At 37.7% G+C, this 15,782-nt stretch overlaps 1 protein-coding gene and 1 pseudogene across 1 annotated transcript in view; one reads left to right on the top strand and one right to left on the bottom strand.

The window, feature by feature from the left end:
* The window catches only part of DPYD (dihydropyrimidine dehydrogenase), a 916,336-nt gene that overhangs the window by 822,095 nt on the left and 78,459 nt on the right, over positions 1 to 15,782 (bottom strand). The gene's annotated exons all lie outside the window — the stretch shown is intronic.
* Positions 1,695 to 2,160, top strand: LOC120856825 (annotated as a pseudogene).

The raw sequence follows: 15,782 nt of genomic DNA, 5'->3' as shown, positions 1-15,782 counted from the left end.
AAATTGATAATATTTTTAGAGTTTATCCTATATGTTCTAGCTCTCTGGCTTTGTAAAAATTACATTTTAATAGAGAGAGAAATGAAATAAATATATACTCAAAATATCTATTTAAAATATGGTAAATTACATACTTCAAATGTCAATACTGTTAGCCTCATATACTGTTAAACGCTTTAAGGAAAGACACGATGGCAATGTGATAGCGAGGGAAATGTGGACCGAGGAAAAATAGAATAGCCAGGGACAGCCTAATTTCTAAGGTCATGATACAGGAAAAAGGAATTGCAAAAATTCTGAGATGGCTATGAACTTGACTAGCTCTAAGTAAAAGTGTTCTTTTAAGTTTGATATTGTGCTTAACGGTAGAGGTTACAACAGGTGAGGCGGACAGACAGATCATAAAGAATCTTGCTAAACTATGCTAAGGAGTTTGTAATTTACTGGAACTACAACATGAACACGGGGAAACACTTAATCCAGAATCACTGTTTAAAAAGCATAAGAAAATCATCATATAATACTTTGTCCTCTTTAATTATTTTTGTTTACTAATTTAATTTCTTAAAATATTAATTCATCATGTGCTTCTAGAATACATATATTCATCAGGAAATACAGATTTCTAAAATACTGCACAAGAGATAAATGACCTTTTAGCTTGTAAAATTAAATAAGATGAATAAATAGGGAGGGATAAAAATGAATAAATAGGGAGGGATAATGAATATCCTAGTCATCACTTTTAGTTAGCCACCCTGAGATCTAACTTGCACCACTCATATATCACTAAGAATCAGTGCTATATTTCCAACTTATTAATAGACATTCATAACTGGGCTAATTCATACAACCAAAATGGTGGAGTACAAAGAAGTGCACTCATATTCTCCTGTGAGAAAACCAAAATCACAACTAGTTGCTGAAGAAACACCTACAGGGGGACCTTAGAACCTATCAAACAAAGATACTCCACACACAAAAACAAAGAAGAAGCCACAATGAGATGATACAAGGAGCACAATCAAGTTAAAATAAAATCCCATACCCATCAGTGGGGCGACCTACAAACTGGAGAACAACAATACCAAAGAATTCCTCTCTCTATTGTAAGGTCCTAGGCCCCAAAACAATAGAATGGGAAAGACCGGAGATCTCTTCAAGAAAACTAGAAATACCAAGGGAACACTTCATGCAAAGATGGACACAATAAAGGACAGAAACGGAATGGACCTAACAGAAGCAGAAGATATTGAGAAGAGGTCACAAGGATACACAGAAGAACTATGCAAAAAAGACCTTAATGACCCAGGTAACTATGATGCTGTGATCACTCACCTAGAGCCAGACATCCTGGAGTGTGAAGTCAAATGGGCCTTAGGAGGCATTGTTATGAACAAAGCTAGAGGAGGTGATGGAATTTCAGTTGAGCTATTTCAAATCCAAAAAGACGAGGCTGTGAAAGTGCTGCACTCAATATACCTAATTACATATACTCAATAGACTTGCTACGAGTGTAATTACATATATCTAATTACACATACTTTAGAATTTTTAAGACAGTCCTTCGGATCCGGTACATGTGAATTTTGATGTAATGACTGCTAATAGAAGTATATTGAAACAGCAAAAAAAAAAAAAAAGCTCTTTGAGGAAGATGCTGTCGCCGCTGCTCGGAGCTCCCTGAGGCCCGCTCCTGCTCCTGACTCACCGCTGTTGGCTCTCGTGGAGGAACACGCCAGGCAGGAAGCTGCACTGCAGCCATGGCCTTTAAAAACACTGGCAAGACTCGCAGGGGGCCAGCATGGCCATTCACCAGATTAGGATCACCCTCACCAGCCGCAATGTGAAGTCTCTGGAGAAGGTGTGTGCTGACCTCATAAGAGGCATGAAGGAAAAAATCTCATAGTGAAAGGACAAGTTCGGATGCCCACCAAGACTCTGAGAATAACTACAAGGAAAACTCCTAGTGGTGAAGGTTCTAAGACTCGGGCTCGATTCCAAATGAGGATCCACAAGTGACTCATTGACCTGCACAGCCCTTCTGAAATTGTCAAGAGATCACTTCCTTCAGTATTGACAGGAGTCAAGGTGGGAGTCACCTCTGCCGATGCCTAAATCAACCTTTTTAATAAATTGATAATCAGTTGTTAAAAAAAATTACATAAGTGTGCACTGAGTAGGAAATCTGGAAAACTCAGCAGTGGCCATAGGACTGAAAAAGGTCGGTTTTCATTCCAATCCCAAAGAAAGGCAATGACAGAGAATGCTCAAACTACCGCTCAACTGCACTCATCTCACACCCTAGTAAAGTAATGCTCAAAATTCTTAAAGCCAGGCTTCAACAGTAAGTGAACTGAGAACTTCCAGATGTTCAAGCTGGATTTAGAAAAGGCAGAGGAACAGGAGATCAAATTGCTAACATCCGTTGGGTCATTGAAAAAGCAAGAGAATTCCAGAAAAACATCTACTTCTGCTTTATTAACTACACCAAATCCTTTGACTGTGTGGATCACAACAAACTGTGGAAAATTCTTCAAGAATGGGAATACCAGACCACCTGACCTGCCTCCTGAGAAATCTGTATGCAGGTCAAGAAGCAACAGTTAGAACCGGACATGGAACAACAGACTGATTCCAAATTAGGAAAGGAGTACATCAAAGTTGTACACTGTCACCCTGCTTATTTAACTTATATGCAGAGTACATTATGCGAAATGCCAGGCTGGATGAAGCACAAGCTGGAATCAAGATTGCTGGGAGAACTATCAATAACCTCAGATATGAATGTAACACCACGTTTATGGCTAAAAGCGAAGAGGAACTAAAGAGTCTCTTGATGAAAGTGAAAAAGAATGAAAAAGTTGGCTTCAAACTCACCATTCAAAAAACAAAAATCATGGCATCCAGTCCCATCACTTCATGGCAAATAGATGGAGAAACAATGGAAACAGTGAGAGACTTCATTTTCCTGGGTTCCAAAATCACTGCAGATGGTGACTGCAGCCATGAAGTTAAAAGACACTTGCTCCTTGAAAGAAAAGTTATGACCAACCTAGACAGTATATTAAAAAGCAGAGAAATTAACTTGATGACAAAGGTCCGCCCAGTCAAGGCTATAGTTTTTCCAGTAATCATGTATGGATGTGAGAGTTGGACTTTAACAAGGCTGAGTGCCTAAGAATTGATGCCTTTGAACTGCAATGTTGGAGAAAACTCTTGCGAGTCCCTTGGACTGCAAGGAGATCAAACCAGTCAGTCCTAAAGTAAATCAGTCCTGAGTATTCATTGGAATGACTGATGCTGAAGCTGAAACTCCAATACTTTGGCCACCCATTAGAGAAGATTCTGATGCTGCAAAAGATTGAAGGCAGGAGAAGGGGATGACAGAGAACAAGATGGTTGCATGGCATCACTAACTAAATACATATGACTTAGAGCAAGCTCCAGGGGATGGTAAAGGAAGTAAAGCCTGGTGCGGAGCAGTTCATGAGGTCCATGAGGTCACAAAGAGTTGGACATGACTGAGCGACTGAAAAACAAATAATCCCATATTTCGTAAAATCTAGAAGTATAGCATGACTTCACGATAACTAAGACTGGAATAACACACCAAAATATTTATGAACTTATTTCTGAGGGGTAGGATTTCAAGTGATCCCATTTTTCTGTGTTCTATGTATTTCCTAAAATTCTCTACATTATCAAAAATTCTTTAATAGCTAACTCTTACTGAGTTTTTGTTCGGTACCAGATATTGTTCTAAGTTCTTTTAAGACTTAATTTTTAAAAACCCTATCATCTCCCTTTAAGAAAGCTATTACTAAATTTGTTTTTTCAGATTGGGGAAGTGTTGTAAAGGAGTTAAATAACTTGCCTAAAGTTTCCTAGGTAGAAACTGATAGCACTCAGATCTGAACCTTACAAGTATGGTATCAAATCCTGAGCTATACACTAAGCATTCCACAAACAAGAACAGAATAATCTTCTATAATTCTCAAGGCATTATAATAGCTATATTAAAAATTAAAAGGAACAAACTTGATGAATATAAAGACTGCCATGCTTGCATTTATCACCAAGCTCAGTTCTATCTCCATGCATATTTACAGGGGAAAAAAATGGACAAATATTCTGTAGAAATGTTTGAATAAAGTTTTTCTTAAAGACAGGAGTCTCCTCCAAACTTTTAATTTTGTGACTTTCCTTTAACAACAACAAAAAATCATGTGTTCTCGTTGTCCTCAGGAGCACTAAGAAATTTCCTGCCTGAGAAGTAAATGACTGAGGGGAAAAATTACAGACCATTATGGCATGCTAATAATCCAAATTAGATAAACAAACACAAGCAATGGAAAGGAAGAAAGAGCAAATGCATTCAGCAGAGAATGGTGATAAAGCGTAATGGACAGCTCATTCTCCACAGCTAAAATTGCACAAGCTGAGCTGTCTAAGGGAAATGAGTCATCTGATTTTCAAGTTATAAGGAAATCTTACAGAATATTTTGAGTTTGAAAAGCTAACACTGCAGGCAATTGAAGTAGACCTCCAAATATCTGATTAAAGCCACACGCGATTACAAGTGATATAGAATATTTTCCTCTCTTACAAACGGTAAAATGCATGGTAAATTTCCAGTTTTCTCTGTTATTTAAATTCCAAAGTAGGTATTAATTAACAAAGTTAAGGTTAATTAAAATTTTAGTTATGAAAATGAAGTTTTAAACTATCTATTAGGACATTATTCACTTCTACAGTGCTTCTTCTCCACGCCAGGCTTCAGTAGTACCTGAACCATGAACTTCCAGATGTTCAAGCTGGTTTTTTAAAAGGCAGAGGAACCAAAGATCAAATTGCCAACATCCGCTGGATCACAGAAAAAGCAAGAGAGGTCCAGAAAAAACATCTATTTCTGCTTTATTGACTATGCCAAAGCCTTTGACTGTGTGGATCACAATAAACTGTGGAAAATTCTGAAAGAGATGAGAATACCAGACCACTTGAACTGCCTCTGGAGAAAACTATATGCAGGTCAGGAACAACAGTTAGAACTAGACATATATATATACATATATTTACACTATTTTACAGAAAGTTTCTGAGACTAAATCAAAATTAGATATTCAACCCTAGTCCACAAAACTCTGCAAATATCAAACCAGACCATACCTACTTTTATAAATTTCACAGTGGTTAATGGTGTCAGCAGCAAGAAAAAAAAATAATAATTGGAGGACAAACACATGAATATGAAAGCTTTCTATAATTTTAACTGTCTGTAGCTAAGAATTGTATGTCTATATGTGTGTGTGTTTGTGCTTAATTCAGGTACACTAGAACTGCATATTGGAAAGAAACTGACTTGTTAAAGTTTGCATATCCAAATCAGTCAGGAAGTACTACTGAAGGAAAAAATGGAAGAATGGAGAAATTAAGAGGAAACTGGGCCAGTTTTAACAAACATTCAAGGATCAAAATTAGGAACTAAACTATCTGCTAGCTTCTTAAAATTAGCAATTCTCACATTAAAAACTAATGCTCTATTTTCATTTTCTTTCTGTTTTCTCTTAGTTATAATAATACTCACTAAGTATTATTATGACTTACATGGTGCTTTCTATGTGCAATAGGGTGTCACATTTGCTAACAATATTATTATTATATGCTATTAGTATTATCAATATTAGTATAAATTAACATCATCTTCATTTTGTAGAAAAAGAAACTGAGCACCAGACAGTGGAAATAACCTCCCTAATATCAGGGAGCTAGCAATTTTCTTTTTATTTTTTACAGAGCTGCTACTTCTGCTGCTAAGTCACTTCAGTCATGTCCGACTCTGTGCGACCCCATAGACGGCAGCCCACCAGGCTCCCCCGTCCCTCGGATTCTCCAGACAAGAACACTGGAGTGGGTTGCCATTTCCTTCTCCAAGGCATGAAAGTGAAAAGTGAAAGTGAAGTTGCTCAGTCGTGTCTGACTCTTAGCGACTCCACGGACTGCAGCTCACCAGGCTCCTCCACCCATGGGATTCTCCAGGCAAGAGCACTGGAGTGGGGTGCCATTGCCTAATCCTTTACAGAGCTAGTAATGTTCTAAACTGAGTTTCCCATCTTTAAAATAGAACACAATATACTAAATGCAATGCATTATAATAATTCTTAGTCTTTATTAATGATAATGTTATCCAAATTGTAAAAGCAGAGTTATAGCCAATGAGCACTGAGTATCTGCTTTTTCTAAAAGGTAATCTTTTAGAAAAAAGATTGTGAAACTGCTACACAGAATTCATCTTACTGAAATTCAATGGACCTGATGCTCACACAGCAACCTTCTGATTATTATTTAACTTTCAATGGAGTTCCTTTGTCACTGGTGATGACATCTCAAATTAAATCAAGAACATAATTCTGATGATGACTTAATACCCCATGTAGCTCAAACACAGGCAGAACATCATAACCCGGGCAGTTACTTTCCTCATTATAAATTAATAAACTGGTACACAGAAAGTTAGCAAGGACCAGTCCCATATATTTCCCTCAGAAATAACTTACCAGCTCATTAGTAAGAACCAACTGTTCATCGATACCCACATCCCACAGTGCATTCTTTGTATCTTGACATCACCTACAGGCATATGTCTCCCTAAAACCCCTTCATCCCATTCTGGATTACTGATTCCATAGAAGCACCTTCTGGCACCTGAGCATCTGTCTGTCGTGTTATTTCCCTTATATTACAGTTCTTTATTAATGGGTTTCTCTTTCTCACTTGACTAAGCATTCCTCTGTGTTTAAAAGTTCATGTATAACCCAGTGTTTGGTCAATAGTAGGTGCTCAATATCCACTTACTGGATTAATTAATGATTGATTTATATTTAATTCAACTCTTCAGGAACTTCTATGCTATTAGTTCAGTCCTGTGAAGTCTTCACAACTTTAGACTCAATAAAATCCTTGGGTATTGTCATACTTAAGTTTCTGAACTAGGTGAATCACTCTGAAAAGAATAATTAAGATTCTCCTGCCAAATGTGGGCACATCTGATGAGCAGTAACCTTTATAAAATTTCTGAGTACAATTTCAAGGCTCATTTTTTTTCCTATCCAAGTATGAGACATACTATACCACACCTAGCCTAGAATCTAAACAAGAATACTATCTGAGTAAAAATGGTTAATAAATGTACTAAACTGTATAAATAAATTAATAGCCATTTATTTAGCATTTAATTTTTCTTTCAAAATATATTATACACAGTCTTCAATTATCTTCAGAATACACTTTTATTAGAAGGTGAACATAAAGGATGTCATCAGATACAAAGAAAGCATCAGAAAACACGTGAGTCACATGACTCATCTAAAATTGAGTAATTAGCAAGAATAGTCTATTTCCATTTTCCAGCAATGATTTGCTTTATGAAACTGTCTTCAAAATCCAAGTTATAAGAACAAACCAGGCCACATGGAAGCAAATGTCTTATCCTCACACACACACAAAAATTGTAAGCATAAAAGAATAGCAGGAAATAATAAAGTTGGGAAAACATTCTTAATCACAATGTTTGGTCCTGAGAAAACATTCTAGAGGAAAGAACAAATTTATGAGAAAAACAATCTGACTCAAGAAATTTGGAGGACTAGAATCAATTTTAAGAGAAATCAGATATAAAAACAAATCATTAAAAATATGTACACTTAAAAATATTTAATAAACAGCTGGAAAGTTTCTTTTAGAAAAGACAGAAGAAAAATCTAAGTGTAAAATATGTTAAGCTGGGAGCTGAAGTTCCAAGATAGTTTCAGTCTTTAGAAGACACATCAAAACATAGTCAATTTCATGTAGCTGCAATCAAACAGACTTCAAAATATATCAGAAGAATTAAGAACTTCCAATAACAGTAAACAGTGCATTAGATAAAAATTTCAATCTTCAGGGAAGCACAAAACTGCTTTCACAAGAAGCCAGAAAATGGAAAGGGAAAGGGAACAAACTTATTAAACAAAATAAAACATTGGAAAACTCTAAAAGGTGTAGGAAACAAATTTTAAAAGATGAAGAAAGTTCAAGTCTTGGGTTGATCTAGATAAAAATAAGGGCTTGGGCTTCTGCTCTTGGAGAAGATAACATAGATAGAAACTGAATATAAAGAATGCATTAGATCCTAAGTGTCCATGAACAGATGAATGGATAAATAAGACGTGATACACACACACACACACACACACAGACGACGAATACTCAACCATAAAAAGGAGGAAATTTTGCCAATTTTGACAACATGGATGGCCCTGAAGGATATTATGCTTAGTGAAGTAAGTCAGACAGCAGAGGACAAATTACGTGTTTTCATTTATATGTGGAGTCTAAAAAATTAAAAAAAAAAAAAGAACAAATAAAACAGAAACAAATTCATAGACACAGAGAAAAAACTAGTGGTTTCTGAGCGGATAGGGATTAAGGTGTACAGCACAGGAGTTATAGTCAATATTTTCAATAACTTTCTATAGAGTATAACCTATAAAAATATCAAATTACTATGTTGTACATTTGAAAATAACACAAAAATTTTGGAGAAGGCAATGGCACCCCACTCTAGTACTCTTGCCTGGAAAACCCCATGGACGGAGGAGCCTGGTAGGCTGCAGTCCATGGGGTCACTAAGAGTCGGGCACGACTTGAGCGACTTGACTGTCACTTTTCACTTTCATACCTTGGAGAAGGAAATAGCAACCCACTCCAGTATTCTTGCTGGAGAATCCCAGGGACAGAGGAGCCTGGTGGGCTGCCAACTATGGGGTCGCACAGAATAGGACACGAGTGAAGCGACTTAGCAGCAGCAGCAGCAAGCTAACTGAAGGAGATAAGAAAATTTATGTTCTTAAATGTTATATCAAAACTTTCCAAATCAGCAAAGTTTCATTTCATCAGAAAAAAACACATACACACAGTGAAAAGGAGACGGAAGCTTCAAGTTTCTCCTGAACTGAAGTTTTAAAAATGCATTTTCACAAAGTATCCAGTTTAGAGTGAATTTATTCCGTAAAGATGGAGGACAATCTTCCCAACAGAGATGGAAAGATCAGCCACACATTTAAAGAGACAGACATCTATAAAATTTCTGCCAAAGTCTTTTAGAATAAAATTTCAAAAAAATCATTGGCTACTATATAAGGCAACTTATTCTCTATCACAAAAACTCAGATAAAAGATCTACTAGCTGAGGAAAAGTGCTGCACTCAAGCAAATCTGGAAAACTCAGCAGTGGCCAGAAAGCTGGAAAAGGTCCGTTTTCATTCCAATCACAAAGAAAGGCAATGCCAAAGAATGCTCAAACTATCACACAATTGCACTCATCTCACACATTACTAAAGTAACGGTCAAAATTCTCAAAGCCAGGCTTCAGCGATACTTGAACCGTGAAATTCCAGATGTTCAAGCTGGATTTAGAAAAGGCAGAGGAACCAAGAGATCAAATTGCCAACATCCGTCGGATCATTGAAAAGGCAAGAGAGTTCCAGAAAAACATCTATTTCTGCTTTATTGACTATGCCAAAGCCTTTGACTGTGTGGATCACAATAAACTGTGGAAAATTCTGAAAGAGATGGGAATACCAGACCACCTGACCTGCCTCTTGAGAAACCTGTATGCAGGTCAGGAAGCAACAGTTCAAACTGGACATGGAACAACAGTCTGGTTCCAAATAGGAAAAGGAGTATATCAAGGCTATATATTGTCACCCTGCTTATTTAACTTCTATGCAGAGTACATCATGAGAAACACTGGGCTGGAAGAAGCACAAGCTGGAATCAAGATTGCTGGGAGAAATATCAATAACCTCAGATATGCAGATGACACCACCTTTATGGCAGAAAGTGAAGAGGAACTAAAAAGCCCCTTGATGAAAGTGAAAGAGGAGAGTGAAAAAGTTGGCTTAATGCTCAACATTCAGAAAATGAAGATCATGGCATCTGGTCCCATCACTTCATGGCAACTAGATGTGGAAACAGTGGAAAGACTTTATCTTGGGGGGCTCCAAAATCACTGCAGATGGTGACTGCAGCCATGAAATTAAAAGACGCTTACTCCTTGGAAAGAAAGTTATGATCAACCTAGATAGCACATTCAAAAGCAGAGTCATTACTTTGCCAACAAAGGTCCATCTAGTCAAGGCTATGGTTTTTCCAGTAGTCATGTATGGATATGAGAGCTGGACTGTGAAGAAAGCTGAGCAACAAAGAATTGATGCTTTTGAACTGTGGTGTTGGAGAAGACTCAAGAGTCCCTTGGACTGCAAGGAGATCCAACCAGTCCATTCTAAAGGAGATCAGTCCTGGGTGTTCTTTGGAAGGAATGATGTTAAAGCTGAAACTCCAATACTTTGGCCACCTCATGCAAAGAGTTGACTCATGGAAAAGACTCTGATGCTGGGAGGGATTGGGGGCAGGAGGAGAAGGGGACGACAGAGCATGAGATGGCTGGATGGCATCACCGATTTGATGGACGTGAGTTTGAGTGAACTCGGGATTAGTGATGGACAGGGAGGCCTGGCGTGCTAATTCACGGGGTCACAAAGAGTCGGACACAGCTGAGCAACTGAACTGAACTGAGCTGAGGAAAAACCCTGATAACATAAGAAAACAAAATCCCTACACATTGGACAAATTATTAAGAAATCAAACATTCTGAAAAGTATACTGTTGTTCAGTTGCTCAGTCATGTCCAACTCTTTGCAACCACAAGGATTGTACCACACCAGGCTTTCCAGTCTTTCACTATCTCCCAGGGTTTGCACAAACTCATGTCCATTGAGTCGGTTATGCCATCCAACCATTGCATCCTCTGCCACTCCATTCTCCTGCTGTCCTCAATCTTTCCCAGCATCATGGTCTCTTCCAACGAATAAACTGTTCATGTGAGGTGAAGTAACGGAGCTTCGGCTTCAGCATCAGTCCTTCCAATGAATATGCAGAGTTGATTTCCTTTAGGATTGTCTGGTTGGATCTCCTTATAGACCAAGGGATACTCAAGAGTCTTCTCCAGAACCATAAATTCAAAGCACCAATTCTTTGGCACTCAGCCTTCTACGGTCCAACTCTCACATCCATACATGCTTACTGGAAAAACAATAGCTTTGACTATACTAACATCCTCAATACTCCAAATGGGGCACGTAACAGAGACCAAAGAGGACGACCTGGAAATGCTCTAGATAAACAGATCTTGGGGAAGGAGGAGATCAAGTTGTGATGTTGTGCAGATGCAGTTTCAACTCCAGAACAGACCAGATACCACCTGCCCCAGCCCAGGATTAGAGCCACATGAGCAGTCCTTCCATCAGGCCAACTCCCTTCTGACAGAGCAGCTCCTGAATAAGTGAAACTGACCTTGCACTCATAAAATTTCTGGACCCTCTTTAGGCTCAACTCTCCCATTTGACTTGGAGTCGCTAGTCTAGACTCCAGGGGTCTATTTGTCAAAGGTCAGATGTTACAAAGGGGTGCTCAGGGACAGGATTAAGAAGAGGAACTCTTGATCTTCCTCCAGTTCTGTAAAGTGGAAATGAACTTCCTGAAGCATCCAATCCCCTGAAGAAATCCCCTCACTCAGTACATCCTCCCCTGACAACAAAAACGGTCTCTATGCCAAGCACTGAATTTTGTCTTCTAATCACATAGCTTGAAAATGGATGTGAATCAATTTCCGAGTTCATCTGACGTTCCCACAAGCTCTTTCTGAAGATCCAGAAGATAGCAAGATGGTTTTCTTCTCCCTCTACTAAAGAAATTTTGATCTTTTTCTTTCAAATTTTTACAATTAAAAGATATGACTCAAATGAAAGTTTCATAGGATTATGCTGCTGCTGCTGCTGCTAAGTCACTTCAGTCGTGTCCGACTCTGTGCGACCCCATAGACGGCAGCCCACCAGGCTCCCCTGCCCCTGGGATTCTCCAGACAAGAACACTGGAGTGGGTTGCCATTTCCTTCTCCAATGCATGAAAGTGAAAAGTGACAGTCAAGTCGCTCAGTCATGTCTGACTCTTAGCGACCCCATGGACTGCAGCCTACCAGGCTCCTTCATCCATGGGATTTCCCAGGCAAGAGTACTGGGGTAGGGTGCCATTGCCTTCTCCGTCACAGGATTATAATCCATAGGAAAATGTTCTGTAACTGTGTATAATTTAAATGTGAATAAGTAAATTGATTTCTTTTTATTCAACTTGTAGGTACTGTAATTACAGTATTTTTGTTTTTAAATCCACTGAAATAATCCAGAAACACAGCAAGTATTTTTGTCTTTGTTCAATAATAAATGTGATTTGTCCCTTTTTTATGGCTATCACTTAAGCGATTATGGAAACCTTACAGAATTACAATTCTTAGGATAAGGTTTTATATACAAAGTTTATTGAAAAGTGAATGTCACGGATACATTGCTTGTTTTCTTCTGTTTCTAGATGGTATAAAGGCAGTATTTCTGTTTTGCTGTTTTACAAGTGTTCCTTAACTTAACTGTAGTAAGAGTTTTACCAGGAATATCCTGCAATAGAAACATTTGAAACTCAAACTTAAATCTATAACCAGCTATTAAATTTAATGTATTGGTGAAACTAGCAAGTTTATTAAAATAAACCTGGTTTAAAAAATCTAAACTACCTAAAAATCTAGGCTTTAGGAAAGAAAAATAGGCATTAAGATCTAGTACTTCAATTAAGAATTATCAAATCTAAACTACTGTCAGAACAATTTTAATACTAGTCATAATATATGCTTAATGAATATATACATGAAATCTTTAATGCCAAATGCAGAATGTATGTGACAGTAGTTCTTAATTTTGAATCAAAATATATGCTGTATGTTCTACAAATATATAATGATCTATAGTTAGTTTGAAATTATTTCTGTTTTTTAATTTTTACTGGACTTTTTTCGCTTATGTTTATATTACCACAGTATAATTTTTAATCATTGTCCCCCTTCTGGATGATTTACTTCTTTGATTTTGAAAATATCAAACAATTTATTTTTTGTTTCTGTATTTTATTCTTCACCTTGAAATCTGCTTGTCTATTACCCAGATGACCCTAAGCATTCTTTTTAATTGAAAAAATTAAAGGTTAAAAGAAAATGCTCTCTATTGGAATTCTGTATGGTCTAGCAACATTATCCACTACCCTTTTACACACAGAGCAGTAACAAGGATTCCTTCTCTTTCTATCTCCTTACTAATCTATGGAAAACCTTTCTTTCACTATATATTGACTCACTGGTAAACAGAAAGATAGAAATGACAAAGATTTCTTCCACTATTAATACAAATATTCATAAAAATCTTTTTTTTAAATCTTTCTCTGGTAGGTTAAATAAGATATCTTAGATTTTCATAGTTATGAAAGACAATAGAAACTTTAAATATTTTTATGAGATCACATTTTAAAATATTTATAGCTAGAAAACAATTACAGGTTCTAGCATCCTTGTGTGCTAAGTCGCTTCAATTATGTCTGACTCTTGGCAACCCAGTAGACTATAGCCTGCCAGGTTCCTCTGTCCATGGGCTTCTCCAGGTAAGAATACTAGAGTGGGCTACCATGCCCTCCCCCAGGAAATCTTCCCCACCCAGGAACTGAACACGCATCTCCTGCACTGCAGGCAGACTCTTTACCACTGACCCACTGGGTAAGCCCTCTAGCATTCCTGCTGCTGCTGCTGCTAAGTCACTTCAGTCGTGTCCGACTCTGTGTGACCCCATAGACGGCAGCCCACCAGGCTCCCCTGTCCCTGGGATTCTCCAGGCAGGAACACTGGAGCGGGTTGCCATTTCCTTCTCCAGTGCATGAAAGTGAAAACTGAAAGTGAAGTCATTCAGTTGTGTCCAACTCTTCGAGACCCCATGGCCAATTACGGACTTTTAAAATTAGAACAGTGTCAGCATAAATACAGTTTTAAAGTACCCTTTTTTCCCAATGAATGTTTATTTCCTACCCAAATATTGCAGAAGACAGAGGTAAATATAGCTTAGCATATGCATTAAAAGGCAGAAAACAGTTAAAAGATTCTCAAACCACATCATAGAAGGTGTTTAACAAATTTATCATCTATAATCATTTGTATTCACCAATAATACACAAAGTTTTTTGACCTTGAATTATAATTAAATCCAAACATACTATTTAGGAGAAACCAAAACCAAACAAGCTGGAAAAGAAAAGAAGAACACTTTTTAAAGATAAAAGCATGGACAAAAATATATTAAGTAAGCAAACAAAAATAAAACAGCTACAATAATATACTAACAATTATACTAACAGACAGAGTAAAATACAAAGCAAAACTTTTAAATTGAGTTTCAACACATGATAAAATATATGGCTGCCTAATTTAAATGCTACCCCTTCAGAGGTCATCCAACCTAAATTCCCTGTCATTTTAGTCATTTCCTCTCATTTCCAATGTCATTTTAGTCATTTTGATAGTTTACAGTAAACAGTGTCAGATTCTTGATCTCTGAGGATGATTCAGCTTCAGGACCAGGGACCAGGCTTGCTCACTTAAGAGCTTTTGTGTAGCAGACTTTTATTAAAGTGTGAAAAGGGACAGAGAAAGCCTCTGACACAGACATGAGAAGAGGGACAGAGAGTGATCCCCCGCTAGTCTAACCAAAGGAGTTACATACTTTTAAAATTAGTTATTGCAATAAATCAATAGAATGTCTCAAAGTTGTAAAAATTTTACCAGACTCACATCCACAATTTACATTTTAAGGTATCAGGATTAGAATTTAACAATAGAAAGATCTTGCCAGACCCATTCCCATAATATACATTCTAAAATATCAGGATTAGTCAGAAGGTTTTCAGGAAGGAGAAACAGTCCTCAAGTGGGATACACTGTTGTTATATAATCCCTAGTAAAGAGCTTAAACTGAGTTATTTGTTGTGTAATCATCAGTTCCAGGCTTAAAATAAAAAACATTTATGTAACTAAGACTAAGGAATATAGAGGGAAAAGAGATGATGTCCTTTCCTCCACCTTGAGAATTTCAGATCCCTAGCTCCTCCTTGGAAACGGTCAATTTTCATCCCAATCCCAAAGAAAGGCAATGACAAAGAATGCTCAAACTACCCCACAGTTGCATGCATCTCACATGCTAGTAAAGTAATGCTCAAAATTCTCCAAGCAAAGCTTCAACAATACATGAACCGTGAACCTCCAGATGTTCAAGCTGGATTTAGAAAAGGCAGAGGAACCAGAGATCAAATTGCCAACATATGCTAGATCATCGAAAAAGCAAGAGAGTTTCAGAAAAACATCTATTTCTGCTTTACTGACTATGCCAGAGCCTTTGACTGTGTGGATCACAATAAACTATGGAAAATTCTAAAAGACATGGGAATACCAGAGCACCTGACCCGCCTCCTGAGAAATCTGTATGCAGGTCAGGAAGCAAAAGTTAGAACTGGACTTGGAACAACAGACTGGTTCCAAATAGGAAAAGGAGTACGTCAAGGATGTATACTGTCACCGTGCTTATTTAACTTACGTGCAGAGTAAATCATGAGAAATGCTGGGCTGGAAGACGCACAAGCTGGAATCAAGATTGCCCGGAGAAACATCAATAATCTCAGATATGCAGATGCTGCTGCTGCTGCTGAGTCCCGTCAGTCGTGTCTGATTCTGTGTGACCCCATAGAGAGCAGCCCACCAGGCTCCCCCTGGGATTCTCCAGGCAAGAACACTGGAGTGGGTTGCCATTTCCTTCTCCAATGCG

Source organism: Oryx dammah, unplaced genomic scaffold (genome assembly GCF_014754425.2).
Source record: "Oryx dammah isolate SB20612 unplaced genomic scaffold, SCBI_Odam_1.1 HiC_scaffold_28, whole genome shotgun sequence".
NCBI lineage: Eukaryota > Metazoa > Chordata > Mammalia > Artiodactyla > Bovidae > Oryx > Oryx dammah.
This window is presented reverse-complemented; position numbering and strand designations above follow the sequence as displayed.